This window comes from Crinia signifera, chromosome 8 (genome assembly GCF_055691185.1).
Source record: "Crinia signifera chromosome 8, ASM5569118v1, whole genome shotgun sequence".
Lineage (NCBI taxonomy): Eukaryota > Metazoa > Chordata > Amphibia > Anura > Myobatrachidae > Crinia > Crinia signifera.
The window spans coordinates 153,969,043-153,987,689 of NC_139224.1; the positions used below are offsets into that span (position 1 = coordinate 153,969,043).

The following is an 18,647-nucleotide window of genomic DNA, read 5'->3' on the forward strand; positions in this document are numbered from 1 at the left end:
GTTGATGCAGTGCATGCAGTGAGAATTGGGGTGCAGCAGTAGACAGCACACAGACACAATTCATGCAATGAGATTTGGGATGCAGCAGTAGGCAGCACACTGATTGATACAGTGCACGCAGTGGGGATATTTGGGGTGCAGGAGGAGGCAGTCGGTCCATGCAGTGAGAGGTGGGGTGCAGGAGGAGGCAGTCTGTAGACACAGTGCATGCATGCAGTGAGGTGGTGTGGGGTGCAGGAGGAGGCAGCAGCAGCACACATGCACAGTGCATGCAGTGAGGAGAGGCAAAGGTGGGGGCTCCCTCCCTGATCTGTCTGCTCAGACAAGAGGTTTTGCGGCAGCTCTGGCCCCGGCCCTGGGGGTGAGGATGAGGAGGGGGCCGGAGACAGACAAAGAGGGGAGAGGGGAGGAGGGGAGAGGGAGGGGATCCGCACGGCAGCTTTGATCGCTCGGGCTCTCCGTAGCTGGCTGGCATTTTGGGGGCATTTTGGGTTTATTATTTCACCCCCCACCCCCAGCGCTGGAGCAGGCGGCTCCGGGTGTACACCCCATTCTGCTGAGAGGACCCGCGGGAGGCCGGGAGAAGCCCCCTCCCCGCAGCTGGCAGAGGAGACGGAGCGCCCGGCGGGGAGATGTGCCCGGCCCGGGGTAGAAGCTGGGAGCCGAGGTGAGCTGGCCGGGCTGATGGCTGCGGGGAGCAGGTGACAGACGGGAGCCGGGGTGAGTAAGACCCAGATTCTATATCTCCCCCTTATATGTACAGCAATATACCCCGCTACAGGGTAGCGTGTAGGCGCTGATGTGTGTGCACATATATATATATATATATATATATATATATATATATATATATATATATATATATATATATAGACACACTTTATTATATAACCCGAGTGTGCAGATTATTTTAAGCATCTTCAACGGTGTTGTGCATCAACTGTATCTGTCACAGTGGTTATACATTGGCTGTATACTCCGGGAACAGCTGTATAGTATACAGTGTATTATATACATCTTGCTTGATGGTTCTAGACGGTTCAATTCACTGTGGTAACCCTATGAGAACACATAGAGTATGCACCCACACACACATATATATATATATATATATTTATATAGTAAGATTCTCCTACAACATATAAATATATGTGTACATACTGTTGACAGTAAAAACTGTGCACAAAGAGTGCACAACAAATAGAGTATGCAGATTATTATGTACTTCTCTAATGATGGTTTTATATTATGTGCATCCTTTATTGACTGCGGTGACCCTGTAAAACATATGTAATATACCAATTATATACATCTTCCGTGGTGTTTCTATATTAGGTGTATCATCTCTTGACTTGGGTAACCCTGTAAGAACACATATATACTGTAATACAGGGGTCCCCAATCTATTTCGAATCACGGCACCCTAGAGTATAAGAATTTTTCCACGGCACCCCTAGGCCCCCCCCCCCCCCCAAAAAAAAATAACATGAAGTAGATTGTGTTTATATGTGCTTCTTAGGTTCAGTTATGTCATAACGGGCAGGATTTGCTGCTGTTTCTACACATAATTTATGATTGCCAGCCACCAGCACTGGTTTTATCCATAAATAATTGATCATAAGTAATTGGAATTGGTACTGGACCACCAACCCGTGGCACCCCTGCAAGTGTCCCGAGGTACCCCAGGGAGCCTTGGCACACAGATTGGGAACCACTGCTGTAGTATACAGATTATTGTATACATCTTCCATGGTGGATCTATGTTATGTGTATCTTTTATTGCCTGTGGTAACCCTGTAAGAACACATATATAGTATACAGATTATTACATAACATCTTCCATGGTGGATCTATGTTATGTGTATCATCTATTGACTGTGGTAACCCTGTAAGAACACAGTACAGAGGGTCTAATGGTTAGCATTACCGCCTCACAGCACTGAGGTCATGGGTTCGATTCCCACCATGGCCCGCCCCTAACTGTGCAGAGTTTGTATATTCTCCCTGTACTTGCGTGGCTTTCCTCCGGGTACTCCGGTTTCTTCCCACAATCCAAAAATATACTGGTAGGTTAATTGGCTCCAAACAAATTAACCCTAGAATGTCTGTGTGCGTGTACATGTGGTAGGGAGTATAGATTGTAAGCTCCACACAGGCAGGGACTGATGTGAATGGTCAAATATTATCTGTAAAGCGCTGCGGAATATGTGTGCTCTATATAAGAAACTGTTAATAAATAAATAAAATATATAGTATACAGACTATTTATATAACATCTTCCAAGGTGGTTCTATATTAACTGTATCATATATTGACTGTGGTAACCCTGTAAGAGTACATATGAGTATATAGTATACAGATGATTGTATACATCTTCCATACTAGTTCTATATTAGGTACATCCTTTATTGACTGGGGTAATCTGTAAAAACACATATAGGGCGGTATTCAATGCCACGGCGAGGGGGTATTCAATGTTTGGCCAGAATCCTTGTCATCTTCTGACGACGAGGATCCCCTTCAAAGGCGAGTCCGCTGCATTTTGTGGAGAGCCCCGCCATTTTAATGGCCACACTCGTTGCTGAAAGGAACCATTGAGGTGGAAGCACCAGAGTTCAATACTCCGATGGCAAGCTATCGGCACTGCTCGCCATCATAGCTCATCGTCAGAGCATTGAATTCCCCTTAGAGTGTATACATTTTATTGTGTACATATTCCATGTGATAATAATAATAATAATTGTATATAGTGCATTTGTCCAATAGCCCTCAAGGCGCTTTACAGTATAATACTTACAGTGGTAACCAAGAGCAAGACAACAAAACCACACAAACTCATCAATTCCACTCCTATCCGTGGCTGCTGTGGCAGCCATCTTGGGCACTCTGGATAAGTAATATGTAAAAAAATAAAACGGAGTGGTTGAAATGCAGCTAATTTGAGATACCTGGATCACAGTAAAAATGCACAAAGCTTCTGCTATATGTGTATGAAATACAAAATATGGCAAATTACAGGGAATACAAGATACCCAATAAATCATCACTTCCAAGTATTGTTTATCTTAAATGCTACCAAGCGAGGAGACATCTTGGGTGCACAATATAGGTCACACTGGGTTGGATAAACATTACCTCAAGATATAGGAGACACTGAACACAGAGAGTGAGATATGAAATAAGATTCCCACAGGGCCAACCGATCCACTACCCACAAAAATACCAGGCAAAGGCAGCCATCATGAGCAAACTACATAGAGCTCAGGTAGTAGAGGCAGAGTACTAGTGTGGGAGCCTAGATTAGCATAAGAGCCAGGGTAGTAGAGTCAGAGTGCTAGTGTGTAGGGCTAGATAAGAATAAGTGCCAGGGTAGTAGAGGAAGAGCACTAGTGTGTAGGCCTAGATCAGCATAAGAGCCAGGGTAGTAGAGGCAGAGCACTAGTGTGTAGGTCTAGATAAGAATAAGTGCCAGGATAGTAGAGGCAGAGCACTAGTGTGTAGGTCTAGATAAGAATAAGTGCCTGGATAGTAGTGGCAGAGCACTAGTGTGTAGGTCTAGATAAGAATAAGTGCCAGGATAGTAGAGACAGAGCACTAGTGTGTAGGTCTAGATAACAATATGTGCCTGGATAGTAGAGGCAGAGCACTAGTGTGTAGGTCTAGATAAGAATAAGTGCCTGGATAGTAGAGGCAGAGCACTAGTGCTTAGGTCTAGATAAGAATAAGTGCTTGGATAGTAGTGGCAGAGCACTAGTGTGTAGGTCTAGATAAGAATAAGTGCCAGGATAGTAGAGACAGAGCACTAGTGTGTAGGTCTAGATAATAATAAGAGCCAGGGTAGTAGAGGCAGAGCACTAGTGTGTAGGTCTAGATAAGAATATGTGCCTGGATACGAGAGGCAGAGCACTAGTGTGTAGGTCTAGATAAGAATAAGAGCCAGAGTAGTAGAGGCAGAGTACTAGTGTGTAGGTCTAGATAAGAATAAGTGCCAGGATAGTAGAGGCAGAGCACTAGTGTGTAGGCCTAGATTAGCACAAGTGCCAGGATAGTAGAGGCAGATCACTAGTGTGTAGGTCTAGATAAGAATAAGTGCCAGGGTAGTAGAGGCAGAGCACTAGTGTGTAGGGCTAGATAAGAATAAGTGCCAGGGTAGTAGAGTTAGGGTACTAGTGTGTAGGTCTAGATAAGAATAAGTGCCAGGATAGGAGAGGCAGAGCACTCGTGTGTAGGCCTAGATTAGCACAAGTGCCAGGATAGTAGAGGCAGATCACTAGTGTGTAGGTCTAGATAAGAATAAGTGCCAGGGTAGTAGAGGCAGAGCACTAGTGTGTAGGGCTAGATAAGAATAAGTTCCAGGGTAGTAGAGTCAGGGTACTAGTGTGTAGGTCTAGATAAGAATAAGTGCCAGGATAGGAGAGGCAGAGCACTAGTGTGTAGGCCTAGATTAGCACAAGTGCCAGGATAGTAGAGGAAGAGTACTTGTGTGTAGGTCTAGATAAGAATAAGTGCCAGGGTAGTAGAGTCAGAGTACTAGTGTGTAGGGATAGATAAGAATAAGTGCCAGGGCAGTAGAGTCAGAGTACTAGTGTGTAGGGCTAGATAAGAATAAGTGCCAGGTCAGTAGAGTCAGAGTACTAGTGTGTAGGGCTAGACACGAATAAGAGCCAGGGTAGTAGAGGCAGAGTACTAGTGTGTAGATCTAGATAAGAATAAGTGGTACTTGTGAGTTATCTGGGCGTCCGATTTTTTGATTGTATGCCTTAAGTTAAGGCATACAATCAGATGCGATGCGATGCGATATCGCATCGCATCGCATGCGACCATCGGATGCGATGACCCGATTTTTCCATAGGAATCAATGTTAAAATGGACTGAGTCCATTTTAACATGGAATTCAATGGGAAAAAGGGGTCCTTTTCATACCCCTACTATCCAAGTGGGCATGGAGTTGGATATAAACCTGTGGCGAGCGTAGCGAGCCACCGAGCCCAAAGCGTGGCGAGCGAAGCGAGCCCCGCGAGGGGACGGTATTCCGTGTCCCCTCGCGGGGCTCGCTACGCTCGCCACAGGTTTATATCCAACTCCATGCCCACTTGGATAGTAGGGGTATGAAAAGGACCCCTTTTTCCCATTGAATTCCATGTTAAAATGGACTCAGTCCATTTTAACATTGATTCCTATGGAAAAATCGGGTCATCGCATCGCATCGCATCGCATCCGATGGTCGCATGCGATGCGATGCGATGTCCCGATCCGACCCGATTTAAAAATCGGACGCCCGGATAACTCACAAGTACCGAATAAGTGCCAGGGTAGTATAGACAGAGCACTATTGTGTAGGTCTAGATAAGAATAAGTGCCAGGGCAGTAGAGTCAGAGTACTAGTGTCTAGGGCTAGATAAGAATAAGTACCAGGGCAGTAGAGTCAGAGTACTAGTGTGTAGGGCTAGATAAGAATAAGAGCCAGGGTAGTAGAGGCAGAGTACTAGTGTGTAGGTCTAGATAAGAATAAGTGCCAGGGTAGTATAGACAGAGCACTATTGTGTAGGTCTAGATAAGAAAAAGTGCCAGGGCAGTAGAGTCAGAGTACTAGTGTGTAGGGCTAGATAAGAATAAGTGCCAGGGCAGTAGAGTCAGAGTACTAGTGTGTAGGGCTAGATAAGAAGAAGAGACAGGGTAGTAGAGGCAGAGTACTAGTGTGTAGGTCTAGATAAGAATAAGGACCAGGGTAGTAGAGACATAGCACTAGTGTGTAGGTCTAGATAAGAATAAGTGCCAGGGTAGTAGAGGAAGAGTACTAGTGTGTAGATCTAGATAAGAATAAGTGCCAGGGTAGTATAGACAGAGCACTATTGTGTAGGTCTAGATAAGAATAAGTGCCAGGGCAGTAGAGTCAGAGTACTAGTGTGTAGGGCTAGATAAGAATAAGAGCCAGGGTAGTAGAGGCAGAGTACTAGTGTGTAGGTCTAGATAAGAATAAGGACCAGGGTAGTAGAGGCAGAGCACTAGTGTGTAGGTCTAGATAAGAATAAGTGCCAGGGTAGTATAGACAGAGCACTATTGTGTAGGTCTAGATAAGAATAAGTGCCAGGGTAGTATAGACAGAGCACTATTGTGTAGGTCTAGATAAGAATAATAACCTGGATAGTAGAGTACGAGTGTGTTGGCCAATATAAGAATAAGTGCCAGGGTAGTAGAGGCAGAGTAATGTGGGCTACTGTTGCTGAGAGGCTGGGAAGAGTATAGACCATTGCAAAGCAGAGACCTTTATGGAGCCAGGGCCTTGCTGGCCTGATGCTGTAAAGATGGGGGTGGAGGTTCAGGTGGGGTCCTGATTAGGGCAGGAAACCCCCTTTACACAGCAGATTGTCCCCATCTCCAAGCTCATGTGACACGTTTCCCTTGTCTGACCCTCCTCGCTACCTGGGTTGGATTACCAGCTCACTGGGATAACTCAGCAATAAGTCGGGTGGTTTCTGCAGTGTAAAAGGGGTATTACTGTCGCATGGTAGTGATTACCCTATAAGAACACATGTAGAGTATACATATAATTATATACATCTTCCCATTTGTTGTGTTAACCTGGGGCAGCGCTAAATTTTCAAAACGTGTAGTATGCAGATTATTGTATACTAATAAGCCCACTCGAAGCAAATGCTTCGAAAGCTAGTAAGTTAGCTAATGTGAGAGAAAGAGATGTAGTTTCATTTGCTGCCAACAGATGGCATTGTTTTGGTGACACACAGACACTAAACATATATATAGATGCTAATTTTTGTCGTGATTACATATCACTTGTGTATTCCAGGGACAGCTTTAATTTATAAAATAATATGTATGGTTTAAAGGCCCCCTTTATTAGAATGATTTTGCCCGATTATGGCCAATTTCGATGTTTCGGGGCGATATATCGTCTGAAAAGTGCCTCATCGTTTGTGCGTTCCATCCGATCCGATACGCTGTCCCGTGTGAGTCGGATGGGAGCCTCTAGGTTGGTCGGACCGCACCTTTGATTTGTCGGAATCGGATGTAATCGGATGGGAAATGGAGTGCTTTTGGCGCATGCGATATACCGTATGCGATATATTGCAGAAAGTATAGTACACATGCAATTTGGCCAGATAAATCTCATACAATTTATTGGACCAAATTGCATGCACAAAATGACACCAAAGTACCAAATTGGATGCAATCACTCCCGGGAAGGTCCAGGGGGAGTTCAAGGGAAATTGCATCCAATTTCAGCATCAGATATATCGTTCTACTGTTGCATGTATCTTTTTTGATGTTTGTTATTTCAGGTGTTTATTACTGTATATCGTTGTGTATTCCAGGCACTACAATAACTATATAAGAATACATATAAATTATACAGATTATTCTGTACATGTTCCAGTGTGTTTATACATTAGCTGTACATTCCAGGGACAGTGGTAAAAAGCTATAAGAATGCATGTTGAGTATATAAATCATTAAATATGTATCTTTCATAATGGTTTTATATTAGCTTTGCTTTCCAGGGACAGTGTTAGTGCTAACCTGTAATTATAGGTACAGTGTATTATATACACCTGTCATGGTGGGTATACATTACCCATATATATTCCGCAGACAGTGGTAATCGAGCACCTATTACAACTGGATTTGTTTCCTTTTCTCTGTTGAAGACGTGTCAGTGCTGTCTCAGGCTGATTCTGAATTGGGAGCAAAGAAAAAAAAAGAAATTCAATTAACTTTTCAACCGGAACAAGCCATGCTGCGCTGCAGGTGGGCAGATGGAAAATTGGAAGTGGGATTTTGATTTAGGAGTGTGAAGATAAGCTGCCCAGTATATGGGCCAGATGTACTAAGCTTCAAACGTGATAAATGGAGAGTGATAAACAGCCAGCCAATCAGCTCCTACCTGCCATGTCAGACTGTGTTTGAAAAATGTCAGACAGGAGCTGATTGGTTGGTTGTTTATCACTCTCCATTTTATCACTTTTGAAGCTTAGTGCATCTGGCCCTTTGTGGGCTACATGCAATAGAAGCCAGTACTCTGCATGCAAAAAATAATAATATTTGAGCACCTTGCATTGCAGTATGTTTTATTCCTTTTTATTGGTTTTAAACTCAAAATGAGCCCTATTTATACAATCGTATTATAATAATTTTTGATGATTTCACTGATTTCCTGTCTCGCCAATAAATGCGAGCGGGCCCGGCCGTAGACGTCATCGGCGGACGAGAAATGGCCATGGCAGCGCCAAATTAGTCTAGACGGCGGCATTTACCTGATCGTTGGGTTCCAAAGATGGCATCCCTTCATCCATTGTTAGCCTCTTCTCCAGCAAATTCCAAATTTAGTCACAAAAATGGCAATTTGTCAGGCTTCACAATGTGCACAGATAGATCAGCCCCACAGCCAAAAGCTTGTTGTGGAGTAGTCTGAATTTGAAATGGCAAAACACAAAATTCTAGAGAGTCTATTTGACCTCATGTGTTACATACAATTAAAGTCGAGTTATTGATACGGATGAAGCTATACAGTAGGTATCCTGATACCCCTTTCAGATTGCACCTTATTAACGGGGTTATGCCGGTTTGATGGCGGTTCGGCCCGAAAATAGGTGCAATCTGAAAGGGCTCTATGAGTCCAGCAAACCAGCAGCAACCCGGCTTTACAAACCAGTAAAAAGGCAGGGTTCTTACCATTTTTTTGCTGGGTTTCTGTGCAGTGTGAGCGGGTTAATCCCAGTTCCCATTCACACTGGAGGCAGTGGTTGGAGCAGCTCCAGCTTCTAGCGCTTACTCCTCTGCCGTTCCACCCCGCCCCCGCATGGCGTCACCAACCCGGCAATATTGCTGAAGGGGCCAGAGAGAGCAAAATACAGATTCGCTTTGGGACTAAACTGTTTTCAAGTTCCGGTGCGACCCTGCATTTTGTGATCTGAATGCGGTATCAGCGAGGCACATCCATGTAACTGAATACACTCATAATGTATACCTGTTATTGCTGTTCCAAAATAAACATTCCAGGTTACTGTACATCCATTTTTGTCCTATATTGCCTAAGAATTAAATGTAAAATCTTCTCCCAAAACTTGTCTGAGAAGGCGTGGAGGGAAGAACACTGGCTGACACAGTGCTGTGTGCTGCACGATCTTGCGGAACATTCTGAGCAATTTAGCATCTCCCCGTGTGTAGGCCCATAAGAATCAGAAACAGTGACACAATAGGGAAAGGCAGAAAGATAACACACAATGAAAGGCAGCAATGTATCAATACATTTATGTAAAAAAATAAAACAATCGAAATAATATGTATTGTGTAATATTGTAATGTAATAGTAAATATATATATATATATAATTGTTCGAACGGTAAATAAATGTAAAAATGATATGTAAACCGTATCGAAATAGAGTATCCCTTATCCAAAATGCTCGGGACCAGAAGTATTGTGGATAACTGATTATTCCCTATTTCAGATAATTTTATATTTCAATGAGATTTCTTAAAGGTATCTTGCATTTATGTTGTACAGACACATGAAATACACACAAATATATTTTATTGGGGCATGAAACAAGGTTTTAAAACATGAATCAAATTTTCTGTACAATCTGAGACACTGAGGGTGAGATTTAATAGGATTAGAGATTCAGAAAGTGAGAGATTTGGGAAGAAATCTCCTGTTTTTTTAAAGCGGCAATCATTTACACTGCAAAATCAAACTGGTTCCCGAGTAGTGCCAGTTACATATAATTTCCCCAGCAGTGCCAGTTATAGATGTTGGCAGTAGTGCCAGTTGCATATCATGTCCCCAATAGTGCCAGTTATAGATGTCGGCAGTAGTGCCAGTTAAATATCATGTCCCCAATAGTGGCAGTTATAGATGTCGGCAGTAGTGCCAGTTAAATATCATGTCCCCAATAGTGCCAGTTATAGATGTCGGCAGTAGTGCCAGTTGCATATCATGTCCCCAATAGTGCCAGTTATAGATGTCGGCAGTAGTGCCAGTTGCATATCATGTCCCCAATAGTGCCAGTTATAGATGTCGGCAGTAGTGCCAGTTAAATATCATGTCCCCAATAGTGCCAGTTATAGATGTCGGCAGTAGTGCCAGTTACATATCATGTCCCCAATAGTGCCAGTTATAGATGTCGGCAGTAGTGGCAGTTACATATCATGTCCCCAATAGTGCCAGTTATAGATGTCGGCAGTAGTGCCAGTTACAGATGTTCCCAATTGGAACAAAAACACAAAAAGTACATTCTGGAAAGTATGGTTTTCGGAATAATTTGGATAAGGGATATTTGGATAAAGAGATAATCAAACTGTAGTATGTAACAAGCAATAGATGCATGGAATACATTTATGAATGCACTCCTCTACTACCCAATGATTTACTCAACAACAATACAGTGCACCCCATGCCCTGGTGTAACATCACATCATCCCACCAGGTGCCACCGCATGTTTGTTGTGTGTGTGTGTGTGTGTATATATACCCTGACTGCGGATACCCTTACTTTTACAGACACAGAAATACCGCAGAACCTGGGAGGATACCAGCTGGAGAGTTGTTTGATTAGATTTGCTATTTCTGCCTTTTTTAACCGGAAATTAAGTTTTACGGCGATATATAATAACTTCAGGCTATACCTTCATTAATACAGAGTGTTCTACGCATCATATTTTTTCATCTGAAAACAGTTACAAATCGATCCCGGTGTGTTACCCCAGAGGAAGTCCCTAAGGGACGAAACGCGTAGGGTATTTTCTAGACCTACATACATCTATGGTCGAATCAGGGATCAATACTCCTATATGAAAATCACCTATTGGAAAACTTCTGTATACTGCTTTAATCAAATGTATTTTATGTATATTTTTTATTACTGTTTGGAATAAATATATTATATATATTTTTTAACAAGTGTATTCTGGTGAAATACTGTATAGCGCACCTCTACACCTTTCTATCTATTTTCTCATCGGACCTCTATTAACAGCAGGGCCCTAGAGTAGTGCTGCTATCCATGAAGCACAGGAGAAGGTCACAACCCACCATCCCTTGTGTGTATATGTATATATATATATATATATATATATATATGCGGGGGTGCAGCCGTCACTCAGGGCTTATGTTCTGTGGCTGATGTGCTGGCTCCGGTGCCCCTGTCGAGAGGGGTTGAATCCTCTAAATATAAGCAAGCTGGAGAAATGGCCCTCGGAGACTTGAAAGTGATAAACTGGTGGGACCAAACTGGTCCGTGGTCGTCTACGTTTCGGGGCCTAACCGCTGCTCCCCAGTGCGCATGTATCCATGCATGCTGGGGAATATTTTAAGCTACCTTGCTTGCTATTTGGGCATAAGAGGAGTGCCGCCACCAGAGACTTTCTATCTATCTATATATGTATCTATTTATATATATATATATATATATATATATATATATATATATATATATATATATATATATATATATATATATATATATAGAGAGCAATATTTTGACATCCTCAGAATGTTGACATGTTCACAATGTCGACATATTACGTTTTGACATTCTCTGAATATAGATAATAGAGGCAGGTATGTTAGTGCAGCCCTGGCAAGAGCGGTAGGGACTAGGGATAGGAGGTAAATACTCATAGGATCCCCACTCATCAGATGTCTATGCCCAGACTCCACATGTGATTGGTTGACGCAGAAGCCGCTGCTGAAGATGACAGTTATGTCAACACTAGAGCGCCAGGGATGGTTTCTTGCCATTTGAGCAGTGTCCACATTACTTCCATGTTGGCACTTTCATGTCGGCGCGATTAATGTCTACCTTGTATACCCTCACCACCAACCGGCTAAGGGTATTAGGGCGGCACCTGCATCATTCACAAAAATACCTTCAATGAGAAATCTTTCGATACACACAACCTGCATATAACATCCGGAGCTCAGATGTGTCAATCATAATCTCCCATAAACCCGCCTCGGGCTTGCGGGACCCACAGATATACATCTTCTAAATGGCATATTTTATAGATACATGTAGGAGAAAATTGGATGTGATTTCATGTATATTGCAGCATCTGATTGATGCAGGATTTAAAAAGGAATATTAAATCGCACTTTGATAAATCCCCCTTGGACTATACATTGTACATAACGTGCCCTTATCTTTTCCACACACGGAAAATGTCCTGTTTACTGTTTCTATACAAAACCAACAATCTCGACCTTTAAATCTCTCTCTCAATTTAATGCTGCATAAAAGTTGACAATGCGTTATCATTATCTGTTCCCGGGCGCTAATTGTGTTTATCATGCTGCATAAAACCCGTGCTTCATTAAAACCTCTCTGTTTGTTATTTGTTTATGGGAAGAGTGAGAACGTACGTTCGGCGATCATTTACTCACTAGGACATCCAAAGAGGTTTGGGACTTTATTCCGGTCCTCCAGACGCGGCTCGCTGCTCGCCTAGTCCACCCGCACAATGGTTTCGCCCATCCGGCTGCAAATGGATGTTTAACATAAGCATCCATTCCCAGCCTATGGGGAAACACCCACATCATTCGATGGTCGCCAACCTGGGACACCATGTAGACACCTATTTTTAACACTGACCCTGATCCATATATTTCTACTGTAGACGTTTTAAAGATGGCTGCTCCATTATGTGAGATCTGCCCGATGCTGAAGGACACGTACTTTTACATAGTAAATGGGAATATTCTGCAAGATGTAGTAAGTAAATCCTATACCTATAGAGAAACTGCGGGATATCTATTGTGTTATTTCATTGCGAGCGGCGGCATGATCTAAGGTATCTTGGAAGGAATGATGGTAATAAGTTGGCTCACTGGTTTTGCTGTGTAAAAATATCCACAGAACACTTCTATTGTATTGTTGGATGTGCAGAAGGCCAGAAGTAAGTCAGTTAGGGTCTGCTACTTCTCAACTGCTTCCGTCAATGGGGCAGATGTATTAAGCCTGGAGAAGAGATAAAGTGGAGATAACTTGGAAGAGTTAACGCACCAGCCAATCAGCTGTGTTTGAAATATGACAGTTGGGATCTGATTGGCTGGTGCGTTATCTCCTTCCACTTTATCTCCAGTTTATCTCTTCACCAGGCTTAATACATCTGCCCCAATGTGAGAATCCATTGTGATTGCCGATTTACCACACAGCCGATATTAGCTACTGTATGCTTTCTGCCCACCATAGCGTAAAAGTATATGCCCTATCTTTAAAATATTCCACAATAGGGGTTGTCCCGAAGGGGGGGGGAGGGGGGGGGGAATGGTTTTTCTTGGCCATGAAGGTAGAGGAAATTAATAGTTTCCGTTTCAAAAATTCCATTTGAAATAAGTATTTATTTATTAACAGTTTCTTATATAGCGCACACATATTCCGCAGCACTTTACAGAGATTATTTGAACATTCACATCAGTCCCTGCCCCAGTGGAGCTTACAATCTATATTCCCTGCCACATGTACACGCACACACAGGCATTCTAGGGTTAATTTTGTTAGGAGTCAAATAACCTACCAGTATATTTTGGATTGTGGAAGGAAACCCACGCAAGTACAGGGAGAATATACAAACTCCACACAGTTAGGGCCATGGTGGGAATCGATCCCATGACCTCAGCGCTGTGAGGCAGAAGCGCTAACCACTACACCATCCGTACTGCCCATATTTGCATAAATGTCTTGGTCATGGATCCCAACGGATAGATAATGATACGTAGCAGCCTGGTTGTACATTTGTGCAAAGCTGATCATGCCATTCATTTTGGTCATTTTTTGAGCCTATTGGTTGGAATCCTCCCTTGCTAGATAAATGTCCATTATTATATTGTAAATCTTTAACAGTAACACACAGGGGAAATGCCTGCAATAGATTCATAAGAGGTGGAAATAAGTTTAGATCACAGGTTCTCAAACTCCATCCTCGGGGCCCCACACAGTGCATGTTTTGCAGGTCTCCTCAAAGAATCGTAAGTGAAATAATTAGCTCCACCTATGGATCTTTTGAAATGGGTCAATGAGTAATGAGTGCACCTGTGCACCTGCCGGATGACCTGGAAAAGGTGAACTGTGTGGGGTCCTGAGGACCGAGTTTGAGAACCACTGGTTAAATTCATCAATGGGGAGCATTTGGCCCTCCAGATGTTGTTGAACTACCCATCCCAGGAATCCCTGCTACAGTTTGCTATTTGACCATACTAAAATTGCTGTTCAACAACAGCCCATCCCTGCTAGACCGTCCTAAATAATACCCCTTTTACACCAAAAAGCCCGGATCCGACCCGATATTTGGAAGAAGCAGAGTATAGCAGACAGCAGCGCAGGCTGTGTGTGCCCCCCCCCCCCCCCCCCCTGTCCAACCTGCGGACACTGCGGTCCACAGGTTGCATGTCCACCATTGATGTAAATGGGACCCGGTTCTGGCCTGCGGAAGAACCGGGGTTTTGCTGGTGTAAATGGGGTATGAGATAGAGGGAGGTTTCTCCAACCCTTCAACTTACTGGGTAAAACCTTAATGGCTTGAGGGCAATTTAAAGAATATAGGTTACCCAGAAAGTGAAGTATCAGGGCCCCAAGATGTTCAAAGTGGTTGAAAATCCATTTAATTGGTATACAAACAATATCCACAAACATGTGAAGGCTGCACCCAACTTAAGAGCCACAGATTTTGCAGCATTAGCCAAAAAAGCAGACACCTCCTCAACTTCAAGTATAATTACAGTGGTCCCAACTGGGCTCCCTCCTCTCTTAATACACCCCTGCCTGAATAGTTGATCTTTCAACAAATTATAAATTTTCGAAGTGTCGTTCCACGTAGATTTTTGTTAAAATGAAGCTTTTAAAATAATTAAAGCAATTTTTTGTAATGTTGTTACGTCGCTCAGTGTTCCAATTGCAAAATTGCTTTGTGGGGGAGATTTATGTTGCTGCAAACAGAAAAGGTCACTCGCAAGTATTGGGCCCCTGCTAAATTCAGGAACATCGTAACGAAGGGCCCGATTCAGACCTGATAGCTGGGCTGCAAGTTTTCGGAGCCCAGCAATCAGGAATATGTTGCCCCGCGTGAGTGAAATCCTGCCCAGGTGAGCACTGAATGTGTTTGAAGCCGTGCACACAGGGGGAAATATATTCCCAATCATTTACCATCGGATAGATTCTCCCCTATTCGCAGCTCTGGACTCCCCTATTCGCAGCTCTGGACTCCCCTATTTGCAGCTCTAGACTCCCCTATTCAAAGCTCTGAACTCCCCTATTAGCAGCTCTAGACGACTCCCCTATTCGCAGCTCTAGACTCCCCTATTCACAGCTCTGGACTCCCCTATTCACAGCTCTGGACTCCCCTCTTCGCAGCTCTGGACTCCCCTATTCGCAGCTCTAGACTCCCCTATTTACAGCTCTGGACTCCCCTATTCGCAGCTCTGGACTCCCCTATTCGCAGCTCTGGACTCCCCTATTCGCAGCTCTAGACTCCCCTATTCCCAGCTCTGGACTCCCCTATTCCCAGCTCTGGACTCCCCTATTCGCAGCTCTGGACTCCCCTATTCGCAGCTCTGGACTCCCCTATTCGCAGCTCTGGACTCCCCTATTCGCAGCTCTGGACTCCCCTGTTCGCAGCTCTAGACTCCCCTATTCGCAGCATAGACTCACTCAGCGCTGTGAAGGCCGTGGGGAGATGGAGAATGCTGCTGATGTCAGCGGCCCTCCCTTCACACGGCCGGGCTATGCCTTGCGTTCTCTGGTGCAGTCCTAGAAAATGGTGGCATGTCGCACACAAACGGCACGGGCTGTTTATCACTTTGCATATGGATAACATCACTACGGATCTGTTATTCCAACAACCACCTTAGTGGAATATAAAGCAATGCCTTTCCTCCTTGCAAACCATTTCTTGGAAAACCTTGCAGGTTACATTCAGAACATCTTTACACACCTGCCCATCTGCTGAGAATACACACGGCCAGTGCTGCATGGAAATGGATCATGGCATACTGTAACTCAAGCGCTCCTATAGTGGGATCAGTGATCCCTATTCATTGGCATTTTGAATCTGCATTCAGAACAAAGTTTTAAAATAAACCCGAGTGAGAAACCCAAAGCTTATATATAGCTGGTTGTAAAACTTTCATGATGTTGAACTTTGAATTTTTATCTGTTTTATAAACTGCTGTCACCATCCATTGGGTTTATAGACTTGTACTGACGGTGCCCTTCACAAATGCTGTTATTTCTGCAAATGAAAGCAATACAGTCGCTACCCACATACTGTTTGTATGCCGCGGATCACAATGAAATGAGGCAAAGGGGGCGGTGCTATTGTCCAGTCAGCACGGTCAGTGCTTTGTACCCACAGAGGTGTAATCATTATTCATCCTGTAGGTAGGGATGTCCATCGTTGCCATTGATGGCAATAGTGCAACTGTCCATCGATAGTGTGAAACTATCCAATGGATGCCCATTGATATTTTTACCTATGGATGGTCATCCATTTTGTTTGACTAATTGGCCGGTGGGCCAATAAAAAACACAGGGGCAGGGCTTCGTGGTTGTCAGGGGGCGGAGTTATGCTTCGTGTCCCGGCACTTAGAAAAAAAACAACAGCAAAACATTGGTTTTGAATCATCGATGGTCGATGGCCATCCCTACCTGTAGGTGTCCCAGCCGCAGGGCTGTAACTAGGGGTGGGCGAGTGGTTCTGCCTCCCAGGGCCGTTTTCCTGGTTACCGATACTGTAATTTGGGAGATTTAAATGTCCTCAAGTGGTCAGTAAGACTTGTTACATTTTATCTCTATGTATATGGATATATGCAATGTATTGCATTTCCCGATATACTGTACATAGCAGTTAGGGAATTGTATTGTGTTTATCCCTTCAGTCCCGGTCTTACAAGCTGAGGAGCCAGGATACAAAATCCAATAGATCTCCTGGCTCTGTTTCCGAATCAATATATCTGTATTAAGCTTGGAAGAGAAAATGGACTTTTCAGATGCTTTCTGTGTAAAGATTTTCCCTGATACAGTTTCTTACTGATCTCGGCGGCTGCGGTGGTAATGAGGCTCATTCACGGAGTGTCTGCGCTTTCTGAGAGATTGTTTGTGCAAACAGTTTATGTTATTGGAAAGCGTCATTGAAGCTGACGCGTTCTCTTTGTTCTGATTTGAATTCTATTTCACCTGTGAGAGAATAAGCCCTATTGGATGCCAGGGCGAGCTCTGCAGAAATGAATATGATATTGGTATTAAAGGGACTACTGTGTGGGGGTTATTCTGGCTGGTTATCTGGGATGCATATACGCATCCTTGCGAGTCAACCTAACCACGCCTAAGGCGCGTTCACTTTGCATACACTTCCGTTTGCAGTATGCAGGGGAACGCCCACATCATTATATCGAATGATGTGGAATGTGCACGCATATGTAAGGGTGCTCTGGTGCCCTTACATCGGCATGCATGTTCTGAATGAAATGGGAGGGAAGCGGACACCCGGCGATGTCAGCAGGAGAAGGCCCAGCATTCTCATAGGAAGGCCCATAAAACGCTGGGCATTCACATATGCTAATGAGTCCACCCCTCACAGCTGCCTGCCCGCACGCACACAGTGATACGTGTATTTGCAGTGGGTGCACGCACCCTACGTATGCACAGAAATGCGCATGCGCAGTAACAAAACATTGCTCCCCATGCGAACAGACCTGAATTGCACCGGAGTGGGACCTTCCAATTCTGCCTTATATGCAGGATAGGTGTCACTTGGGACCTAGAACATCTAGAGGACACCCAGGGTCGGACTGACCCACAGGTGTAGAGGGTGAAGCCCCTCTGGATGCCACCCTCATCTCTAGGTCTCATGTCTCTGACCCTCCACTGAAATTTGAGGGTGATTCAGACCTGGTCAGCCAGGTCTGAATTCGCTCCCCCAGCCGTTAATGCAGGTCTGCGCACGGGCGAATAACCCCCTTTGGCGAATTTCACATTTGCCAAGGAGTTCGCTTTGGGAAGGGGGCGGGCCGGGGTTGGAGCAGGGAAGCACCCAGCATCTTATGGACGTTCCCCAGCGAAGGCAGGAGTGACTTTTATTTGCGAACGGGCGAAAAATCATCCGGTGGCGAGTAAGCATACAGACGCATGTGAGGGGATGTGTCGGGGGGTAATTCGGATGAACCGGTAGATGCAACTTCACTGACCCCGGCTGCTTGATATACCCAGATGTCCTGATTAACCCCAGGGTCATGCAATTGATCTAACTGCATGTTCACACACAGCTTCGGATCAGAGAGGCAGGCGAGGTGTCTTCTCACACTGCCAATTCAGCACCTTGATTTGTTTCTATGGCAACAAAACCAAATTTAATGCCACTGGGGGCCCATCTATTGACGCAGCGGGTGGGAGGTGCTATTACAGTGGCGGCCTATGGACAAGAGACACCAATAAAACATTTAACTATAGTTCAAAAATATTTAACGTAAATAAATAAACTGACAAATTCTGAGCGGTTATTGGAGAAAAAATATCTGGTTAAGTAAATGATGAACTGGATTTGCTGTAGGTCCTTGGATTTTATTGCCGTATGAAGTAGTAATGGATGAGTTTGTAAGCGTATGGCGTCTTCACTGTGGGGTATGGCAAAGGATAA

The 18,647-nt window shown here is 44.1% G+C and overlaps 1 protein-coding gene across 2 annotated transcripts in view; it reads left to right on the forward strand.

Annotated features, from left to right (window-relative positions):
* The first annotated feature begins 393 nt into the window (after window positions 1-393).
* Window positions 394-18,647, forward strand: part of B4GALT2 (beta-1,4-galactosyltransferase 2) — an 83,067-nt gene continuing 64,813 nt past the window's right edge. For both annotated transcript variants that reach the window (XM_083157448.1, XM_083157447.1), the window contains exon 1: window positions 394-720. The gene's annotated coding sequence lies outside the window, so the exon portion shown is untranslated. The remainder of the gene's footprint in view (window positions 721-18,647) is intronic.